This window comes from Protopterus annectens, chromosome 5.part1, assembly GCF_019279795.1.
Source record: "Protopterus annectens isolate FY-2018-M chromosome 5.part1, PAN1.0, whole genome shotgun sequence".
NCBI lineage: Eukaryota > Metazoa > Chordata > Ceratodontiformes > Protopteridae > Protopterus > Protopterus annectens.
Genome location: NC_056736.1, coordinates 174505366 through 174515712, shown reverse-complemented (window position 1 = coordinate 174515712; position 10347 = coordinate 174505366).

Genomic DNA, 10347 nt, shown 5'->3' with positions numbered 1-10347 from the left:
AACCCCTAGTTGGGTTTAAACAATTTTTTTCCCCCCCCTTTTTTAAAAAACATGTTAAAATAAACTGTACAGTATAACAGCACACTAAGCCGGGTGATACGCACAACAGTAACCCCAATGTGGGTGGCTGTGACCACAAGAACCACACCCATGTATATATACCAACTCCAATATCGCTGTACAGCTGTACAGTGGGGAAGAGGGCATTCACACATCCACTACTAGTTTTGATTGAATGTATTTCCTCAAGATGATTGTTTTGAAATGTTACCTTTTGCCAGTTAGTTCTTGGACAAATGATCTCTTGGGACATATATTTTCTGCAACCTGAAATAGATCCCTTCACATACACACACACTTACTTGGCAACACTGAGAGTAGAACCTCTTCCTAGGTACTTATTGCTACTAATGTGTTTGGCCTTAATTGCACACACCACACAGCTTTTAGGGTGAGGTTTGTCCCGAGTTTCCTGTTAACTGAAGAACATCACCAAGCCTTGTACAGTATGGTAATGGGGATGTACTGGGTGTTAATGAACAATACATTGTATGACATACTGTCATATACACATTGACAAACACATACAGTCATAGACACATTTGACAGACCTGGGTTTAGCAGTGCTAACTACCTTGTCAGTGAGTCCATTTTGTTAGAGCGTTTTTGCACACAGCACATGCAACATTGGGCTGGATAGTGTAATAAGTTACCTGTATGTTTGATGGTGACAGCAGTCCTCATACAGTGGACCTTGGGACATGTACTGGGGGTACCATGGTGTAAAAACAGTATACCCAGCACCCACACCCCACATTGCATATTGTACTCACTGAAACCCATGATAATGCTCTGACATACCCACAATCACACATTGACCAGGACTGCAATACAAACCCTTATCTATCTAATCAGTGCTGCTACAGGGATATGCATTTACTGCACATGCCGCAGGGATAGTACTGTAAGGGTTTGTCATGGCTCTCTTAATGTCAGCAACATCACTATCCCTTATAATGTATGGCAAGGTTTATTGTATTTGGAGAATGTGGCCTCAGAATGCTGTCTCCTACAAATATGCACATTCACACACAATTACACATATTCACACACTTGCCAGGAATCAGAGGGTAACCCATGCCTATCTACCCATATGTAGAGCTAAGTTATGCTGGTACTGCAAGCTCCAGGTAGCCCATAGGGTGAAGAGTGTAACAAGGTACATTTAATGTCAATGATAGCAGCAGCCATTTCTAAGTATAGCAATGGGGATGTAGTGGGTGAGAAGCCCCTCAGTGTATTTTCAACTACAAGTTTACAAACACACAGACACTGTTATTCTCAGTAATGCACACTGACACATTTGTCAGTACTGAAGTCCATAGCTGCAGGTGTTCCTAAGTGTGTACCAGGCTAATGTCCATGGAGAGAGGAGAAGAGTAGGGCATGTGGGTACACTGGTATCATGCCACCTGACATTTGTCAGCAGACCATCTATCAACCTTTGCCACTTGACTGATCCCCAGGGTGACAGCTAAATTCAACTTTAAATCATCTGGTTTTCTTTTGCAGAGGGCCAATGAGGTGCTCCAATTGACATGCATGCAACATATATTACATAACATGGCTAGTGTCTGGGTTAGAGACCTGTACCCAAGCATGTTCTGTTGACTGTGGTAGTCTGGTTGAGGTATCCATGGCATGTGGTGCATACAGGGTGCGGTTTTCTAGCTGTGGCATTTGTAACACAGCTGGGCAGACATGTCAGTGTCAGTCAATCAGAGATTGCCTGTAAGCAGCCAAGATGGATACCTGACATCTGCACATCTGTACAGAGGACATACAGAAATTAACTAGCCAATAGGTTGGTTATGCATTAGGATGAATGTTTTGACAGATAGACGTCTGACACTGATAGGTATGCCATTACTACATGACAGCAGCCCTCAATGACATGTCCTAAACACATAGTAGTCTACAGTTAATATCCACATATCAGATCAATATCCAATAGTAAATACTTAATAACATACAGCTCACAAACCAAGAACACGATAGTCAGTACTCAGAGTACAGCTTTGCATGCAGGGGTGTATGGTTCCAGTACTACAATCTGCAATCTACTCTTACTTGGAAAAGCACTGTTAAAAGTAGTAATGTAATCATACAATACATGCAAGTGTATACACAGACAAAAAAAAAAAAAACACACACACACACAGTTTCACAGTTGCCATGTCTAAGATGAGAACTCCTACCTAACTAGTTTTATACACTACATTATTACACACGTATCACAAGCGCCACACAGCTTATAGGGCTGAAACTTGGCCAGAGAGTCATTTCAAGGTGACTGACATCAGCAGTAGTGCTAACATGGGCAATAGGAAGTGCAGTGTGTGTTAATGGGCCATAAACCATTCCTCTGGAAACACACACACACACACACACACACACACACACACACACACACACACACACACACACACACACTCAGTCACAGACAACTTTACATTTAACAGGGCTGGGTATACAAATGCTAGATGAATACTGATTTGTACTATCATGTTGCACAGTTATCACAAGCACCACAGACACTATAGGGCTGAGGGCTACTAAAAGGAATGTCTACAGTGATTAACATCAGCACATCATGTAATATCAGCCAATTGGATGTGTGGTGGGTGGGACAGGCCTCATAATGAAAATTTCTCTGTCACTATCTGTCTCTCTCTTCCCCACATCTCTGTGTGTGTATGTTTGACATATTATAGTGTGTTGGCCTTGGAAATGTGTGAGTATGCCTATCCAATTTGTGTGTAAAGCATGAATGGTGTACAATGTGGTGTGTGTGCACAGACATCTGCAACTGACAGTTATGCATAGTCCACTGTGTTGTCAGACATGGGCTTCATTTCTCTAAGTGTAGGAGCATGCCCAGTATGACCTTCTGTACTGAGTGTGTGAATCCATTCCAGGTAGGTTTTACTCCAGTCCAGGGTTTGGTGTTCTATACCTACAGCTAGCAACCTATTTCTGCAGGATATCTGTAGATAGGTTGACAATATGGAGTCACAATGGGCGACAGATAGTGGATACTATAACTATTGCTGTATGTGCTGCTTGTGTTACATGGCTGGTTTTAGTAGATCTATTCAGACATATATACTGTTTTATACTGTGATGTATTATATCATCAACTACTGATAGATCTACCTATTTGCTTACAGTTATTTCCTGGGAAATACAAGATGAATGAAGCTGTGTCCAGTATTGTGGTCTGCAGCCTACATATTCTTGCACACTCATGCCATTCTGGGGGGTAGCTGAAGACACTTGCTAATGGGTCTGTGTAAATGGGCAAGCACCTTGGTACTATGGTGGGGTGAGGGTCCCCTTCTTGTACATACATTGACGTAACAGAATGGCCATATCCTGCTGTGGCCATACCTCTCAGCTGTACAATTTCACCCAGGTTACCCAGAGGCAGGGCTCATATATATCTGGTCAGTTCCCCTTCACATTGTGGTTTGCAAGCAGGTTTGTAGCCACCCATTACTGGGTTTGCAGGCAGTAGTAGTAGTATGGGCACACATCAGACTTTCAGACTTCACACACTCCATGACGTCCATGCTTCTACACCCCCCACTGTTATTCTATCCTCTTCCTAACATTATGCAAGTGATATCTGAGAAGTATCCCTATACTTGTCCCTTCATCCCAGCGGTATTTAGGGGTTGTCCACAGTTCATGCAGTAGGACATGGTGGGCATGCTACTGGGATTTGTCAACATGGCCTTGCATTTGTGTTCTGTTGACTGTGTTATGTTGTTAGTTGGGACCCCATGAGATAATATACATTGGCACTATAGGTGAGGCACAGGCCTTTGACAGAGGACTGTAGGCCATTTGGTAGTCATGCAGGCCATCTGTGTCAGGCCAGTGCATTCTGTCACTCCTAAGGGTAAGTGTGCAAGGTGCTCATGGCATATTAATCCATTGGTCTGGATGCTGGCAGGGTGCTGCTTACAGCTAGGGACACTCCTGCATGGGACATCTCTTCCGCATGCTGCATTCTGTGGGTATTGCCATATGTAAGTGGGGGGGGGTCATACTGTACTCATTCCGAAAAGCAAGGATATGACCTGTGATAAACCTATGGCTGATTGTGAGGTCAGCTGAGTACATGTGTAATATGGAAGCTTCTTCCAGCTGACTCACAGATATACATGGGACATTCACCTTATGCTGCCTTGTGCGGGGACATAGGCAGTCTCTCATTACTACATAACTGTGCCTTTTGTGGTCTGCCAGTGATTGGCCAGACTACATCAGTATTCCATACTGTACAGACAACTAATGTGCTGCTAACTTGTATGTACAATTCCAAAGTTGTGTGCAGTTGACAGTTACATTTTATGTACTCTGTCTAGGATACTTCCACCTGTGTACTGTGGTATGTCTGGGCCCACATTCATGGCATGTCCATGGACTGCTTGTGTTTACTCTGGTATCATATGGTAATGTAGTGTTGCAATCTCTTAATAGTACTGTTGTATTAAGCACTGTTACCCACACTGTGATACATAAATAAAATGTGTAGGAATGTCTGTATACGACTGTTGTAATCACAAGGTCATAGTGTACAACTGAGAGAGACTTAGACAGAAAACACTGAAAAGATACACAACAAAATCCAAATAGCACACGCAACTGAGATGTGAAGTGTTGTATTTTTAGCACACACAGCCATGATTCGAATCCTGGGAGTGTTAGTAAGCTGTATGCAGAATCATACCCCACAACTGTGGAGATATTGTCAGCAAGTCCAGATAGCTGGCATAATTCCCCTGCCTGTCCCCCTGGCAAATCAGTGGGATGATCCCAGATGTTTAGGCGGCAAATAATGACATACAACTGATCGTCAGACATCATAACTGTCAGAAATATATCTATAAGAACAAACCTGTCACTCTAACAACTCAACTAATTGTTATGAGAGTAATAAGCAAATTATGTCCCCTGTCCAACCCCATGTTATGAAGCTATGACCAGAGTGTGTGCAGTAACAGAGTGAGATGCATGTGCATAATAATAATGTGGAATCTGGTAATATGTGTGGCAACATTCAGATAGTGTTAACAGATATTCCCCCACAGGTCTGTCAGATATGAAAATTGTGCCTGGTACTGTTTAGTATGGTATTGTATAGCAGTGTTAGTGTTGCAGTTTCTCTGAATAATAAGGTATTACTCATCACTGTCATCCACACAGTGCTACATAATAAAGCTGTCTAGGAAACCTTGTATAAGAGTGTTGTAATTACAAGGTCAGATTGTAAAACCATGGAAGACTTATAAACAAAAATCAGAGAAGAGATACACAGCAATATATATTTAGCACACTCAACTGTGATGTACACTGTTTTATTTTTAGGAGACACAGCCATGGCTTGAATCCTGGGAGTGGTAAGAAGTTGTATGCAGAATCATACCCCTCAACTGTACAGATTTGTCCAGAATGTCCAGATAATTGGCCCATATCTGCTGCCTGTTACCCTGTCCCCCTGGCATATCAGTGTTATGATCTCTGACATTTAGGCAGCATTTAATGTCATATAACTGAGTCAGACCTGTAAATATTCAGAAAATGTATATGAAAACATACCTGTCATTGTAGCAACTCACCAAGGGATTATGAGGCCAATGGTCAAAATATGTCCCAGTGTTACCTGCATGTAGTCAAGACATGCCCAGAGTGTGTGCAATAAGAGCTGTATTGGTATGTAAATAACATCAACCAGGAATATGAGAATATGCATGGAAACAGTCAGGTAGTGTTAGCAAACAATACCTCCACATGTATACCAGGTAAGAGGTGTATACTGCAGGTAAAACAGAGTTCATGTATATAGTTGTCTGCAACCATACCACTGTCCAAACTAAGGCCATAGGGTAGTGTAATACTACTGTAAGTTACAGAACAGCACTGACTAAGAAAGTAATGAGAACTACAGATATGCAAGTTGTTAATTGGCATCTTTCTCCCCCCACTACCATATCTGCAACAATAATCTAAATACACAACTCAATAGGTATGTGCACAATTAAATCTACGGTTGGGACATATGCATATGTCATATTGTTTGATAAATATTTACATTTGTTTCTATGCATCTGCCATGTTGAAATACTCCCACATTGGTGGCATGCTGCCATCAATGTACCTGCATGCTGTTGTAATGGCCACTGTGGTTCCATATATGCATGTGTTCTCTTTGTTATGCAACTGTTCCATATCTGGTGTTTTGGGTTAATGGGAATATCTATGCATGCTGTTATATCTAATACTGGAATGTGTTAACTATTACTAAACCACATACGTTCTAAAATTGAAAAAACATAGCACGTTTGGGAAGGCTGGTCCCAGTGGACGCACCTTTCCCACATCATCTGGCCATGGCACTGGGCACCAGCACATCTGGGTCCCACCCTGGGAACTCCTCATCCACTGGTCCTGCACCACCTTTGGGTGGTACCACCTCAAGGGATGGGGCTGGCTCCCCCCCTGGGAGCAGGCATGGACAGGATACTGTCACCCATCATCAGGTCTGGGGTCTGGTGCATAGCGAGCTCCGCAGGGAGTTCAGAGATCTGCTACACCAGCTTGAGGGCCGCGTAGTGCATCTAGAGGGTCAGCCTGCCACTCCTACCCACCTACCCAGCCCCCAGCACAGCCACCTTTGGGGCCGTGAAGGTACAGTGGTGACTGCCCAGGGGTGGGGACCTCATTCCCACTGTTTCCATTAGGAGGCTCATGGGCTTTCGACTTCCAAACACCTCTCCCCATCCAAGGTGTTTACCCCAACATGTGTCATATACCACCCCTGTATGTTGCCTTGTCTGTCTTGTCTGTCATCCTACCCAACCTGCATCCATAAATATGCCTACTATCCTTCCCCAACATCCCGCTCTCCCCTTTAAAAAGAGGGCAATCAGTTCCCCAAAAAAATTCTCGCCCCATACATAGCTGTCCATTTCGCACATATGTCCACTGGACACATGTAATCTGGTCTGTTTGGCTACACAACATATTATTGTTGTCATCACCCCTCTCTCAGGGGTATGAGGATCCAAATCTACATCTAAATCAGTGTATATGCACAGCTGTTGCTGTAGCACAAATGGGCAGCTATGAACCTTCCCAACACCCGTCCTGCACATCCCTAAATATTGTCCCTACTGTCTTTCCCTCTTTGTGCCCCTTTTTCACCACTTTCCTATCAACCCTTTTTCAATTCTTTTAACAAAATTAGCATCGGGGTAAGCGGGAGTAAGCACTTTTAAGCAGCAGTAAGTGGGTTTAAGCCTGTTTGTGCGGGGTAAGAAATGTCTACACAGTAATTTAGAGGCTAACTAACTGTAAACATATTTAATTGGAAGTTAGCATTGCTTACTGTCACGCAAACTCACGCAAACCATTTTATTACTGCTTAAAAGTGCTTACTCACTCTATATCCGACGGCCCTTGTTCTGCCCTGCAACAAAATAACCAGCCTATGCAAGCCTCAAACCCAGGACCCTGCACACCATAGCAAAAGTGATTTACCACTAAGCCATGTCAGATATACAAAACCCTGCTGTTTTACCAAACATATCACCCAGCACAGTCTTTCAAAAGTACAGGAAATGTATTTATACATGTATATATATATATATATACATATATATATATATATATATATATATATATATATATATATATATATATATATATATATATATATATATATATATATATATATATATATATATATATATATATATCTACATCATACCTCTCAACCAATCAGGGATAAATTTCAACAGAATCAGGGACAAAGCCAGAAAAAATCAGGGACAATCAGGGACAATTTTAAAATATGTGTGCTTTTAACTTGAGACATTCACAGAATCACAGCATATGAATTAATGTACATTTTGTTAGGTAAAAGAAACTACAACTCTTAATTATTGCCATTATTAATTAAGTTTAATTCACCAACTTTCCTCCAAAAGTCACCAGTTGTAGGAGAGATTAAGAGGGGCAGAGCTAATATTTGAGTCAAAATCAGGGAAATCTCTGAAAATCAGGGACAGTTGAGAGGTTTTATAAGCATCTATAGATATATATGTCTACATATATATGTGTGTGTATATATATATATATATATATATATATATATATATATAAATATATATATATATACACACACACACACACATATATATTGTCAGAAAAATATGTATTAATGTGTGTATTAGTAATATGCTTAATGCACTTATAGCTTGAAAAGGGTTAACACATTTATTCTATTTCATACTGCATAAATCTGTACAAACTGCAGATGCTTTGTGACCTTGTATTGTTAGCTAAAATGTTGCTTGTGCCTTGGAAATTTACTGAGAAGCAGATGATTTCTGTTTATATTAGGAAAATAATGAATAGAACAAATACTACTTGTATGAAGCTTAGACAAGAAGTTCCCTTTGTGCTGTGAGAAAATACACAGCTGTAGAAGCTATAGATAATTAGGACAAAGCCTTTTTGAAAATATGAACTGCAATCAGCATTTGCTTGTATCTGAATTAGAAGAGTACCTTGAAATGTAACACTGTACAATGGAAGCTTGTAAACGAATTAGAGCCCACCAAGGCCAGGTTGTTTTTCTCAAAAGTTTCTCACAAATCTAGTCATGTCAGCAGAAAATCTGAGTGACATCTGCTGTAGAACAATACTGAAAGTTGTGTTTGATTATGTCAGCCATAGAAGGCCATGTCTTGTAAAACAGTCTAAGAATAAACGTACTTCCTGTTAGTAGTTAGACAAATCCTTGTATTTGCATGTTTTTCTCTCCTTGCGGCAAGTAAATAAATCTATCTTAACTGAACCTTACGTGTATTGGTCTATTGTACTGGTCTTTGAAGGTTTTAAGTTTTTTCCTTTGACATATATATCTATCTATCTATCTATATATATATATATATATATATATATATATATATATATATATATATATACACACACACACACACACACACACACACACACACACACACACATATATATATATATATATATATATATACACACACACACACACACACACACACACACACACACACACACACACATATGTATTTATATATATATGTATATATATATATATATATATATATATATATATATATATATATATATATATAGTCTACAGAACGTCGACAGATGAGAAGACCGACAACGAAATCACCGACGCCAGAAGATCGACAAGTCAGAAGACCGACGGATGAAAACACCGACGCTGAGAACACCGAGATGGGGAAAGGATGTGTAAGTATGCGGTAGTGACGGACGTTAGGGTGCGAGTAAGGTAAGTGTGCGATGTTGACGGTCTGTAGGGATAGGGGTGGGTTAAGTGAGTTAGGGTTAGGGTGCGGGTTAGGTAAGGGTGAAGTAGTGATATTTTTTGGGTTAGGGGCGGGTTAAGTGAGTTAGAGTTAGGGCGCGGGTTAGGTGAGTGTGTGATAGTGATGGACCTTAGGGTTAGGGTTTCGGTTAGGGTTGTAGTTATTTGTGTATGTAAGGTTTAGTGTTGGTTTGTAAGGATTTTGGTGTGCTTGTGGTGTGTGTGTGTGTTTTTTGGACAGGGGATTTGTTTTGTTTGTTGATTGTTGTTGTTATGATGTGTTGAGTGTATGAGGTGTCGTGTTTGTGAACTGTCGATTATGTGGTGTTGGTGATGTTGTTGTCGGTGCTATGAACTGTCGATGTTGTCAGGTAGATCCATATATATATATATATATATATATATATATTTATATGTATATGTATATAGATATAAAAGAGAACACAACAAATACATATATGACCAAAGGCACTGGTAATGGGGGTGAGGAGCCCAAGCTAAGTACCTCTTGTAATTATTGATATCATCCCCTCCGCCACAGCCAAACAGATCTGCCTTGCAACACAATACCAACACTTGCAAGTCCCATACCCAGGACCCTGCACAACATAGCCATAAGAAGTTAACAGTAATCCATCCCACCTGTATGATGTCAGGATGGTATCAATAACATATCATGCAGTAAAGTCTGGCTACCAAATGTGGAAGCAATAAACATTCCAATGATACATACACACACACACACACACACATATGCTGATATATATATATATATATATATATATATATATATATATATATATATATATATATATATATATATATATGTAGAGTGAGAGAGAGAAGGAGAGAGCGAAAGAGAGAGATATGTATATACACATACATACATATACATATATTAC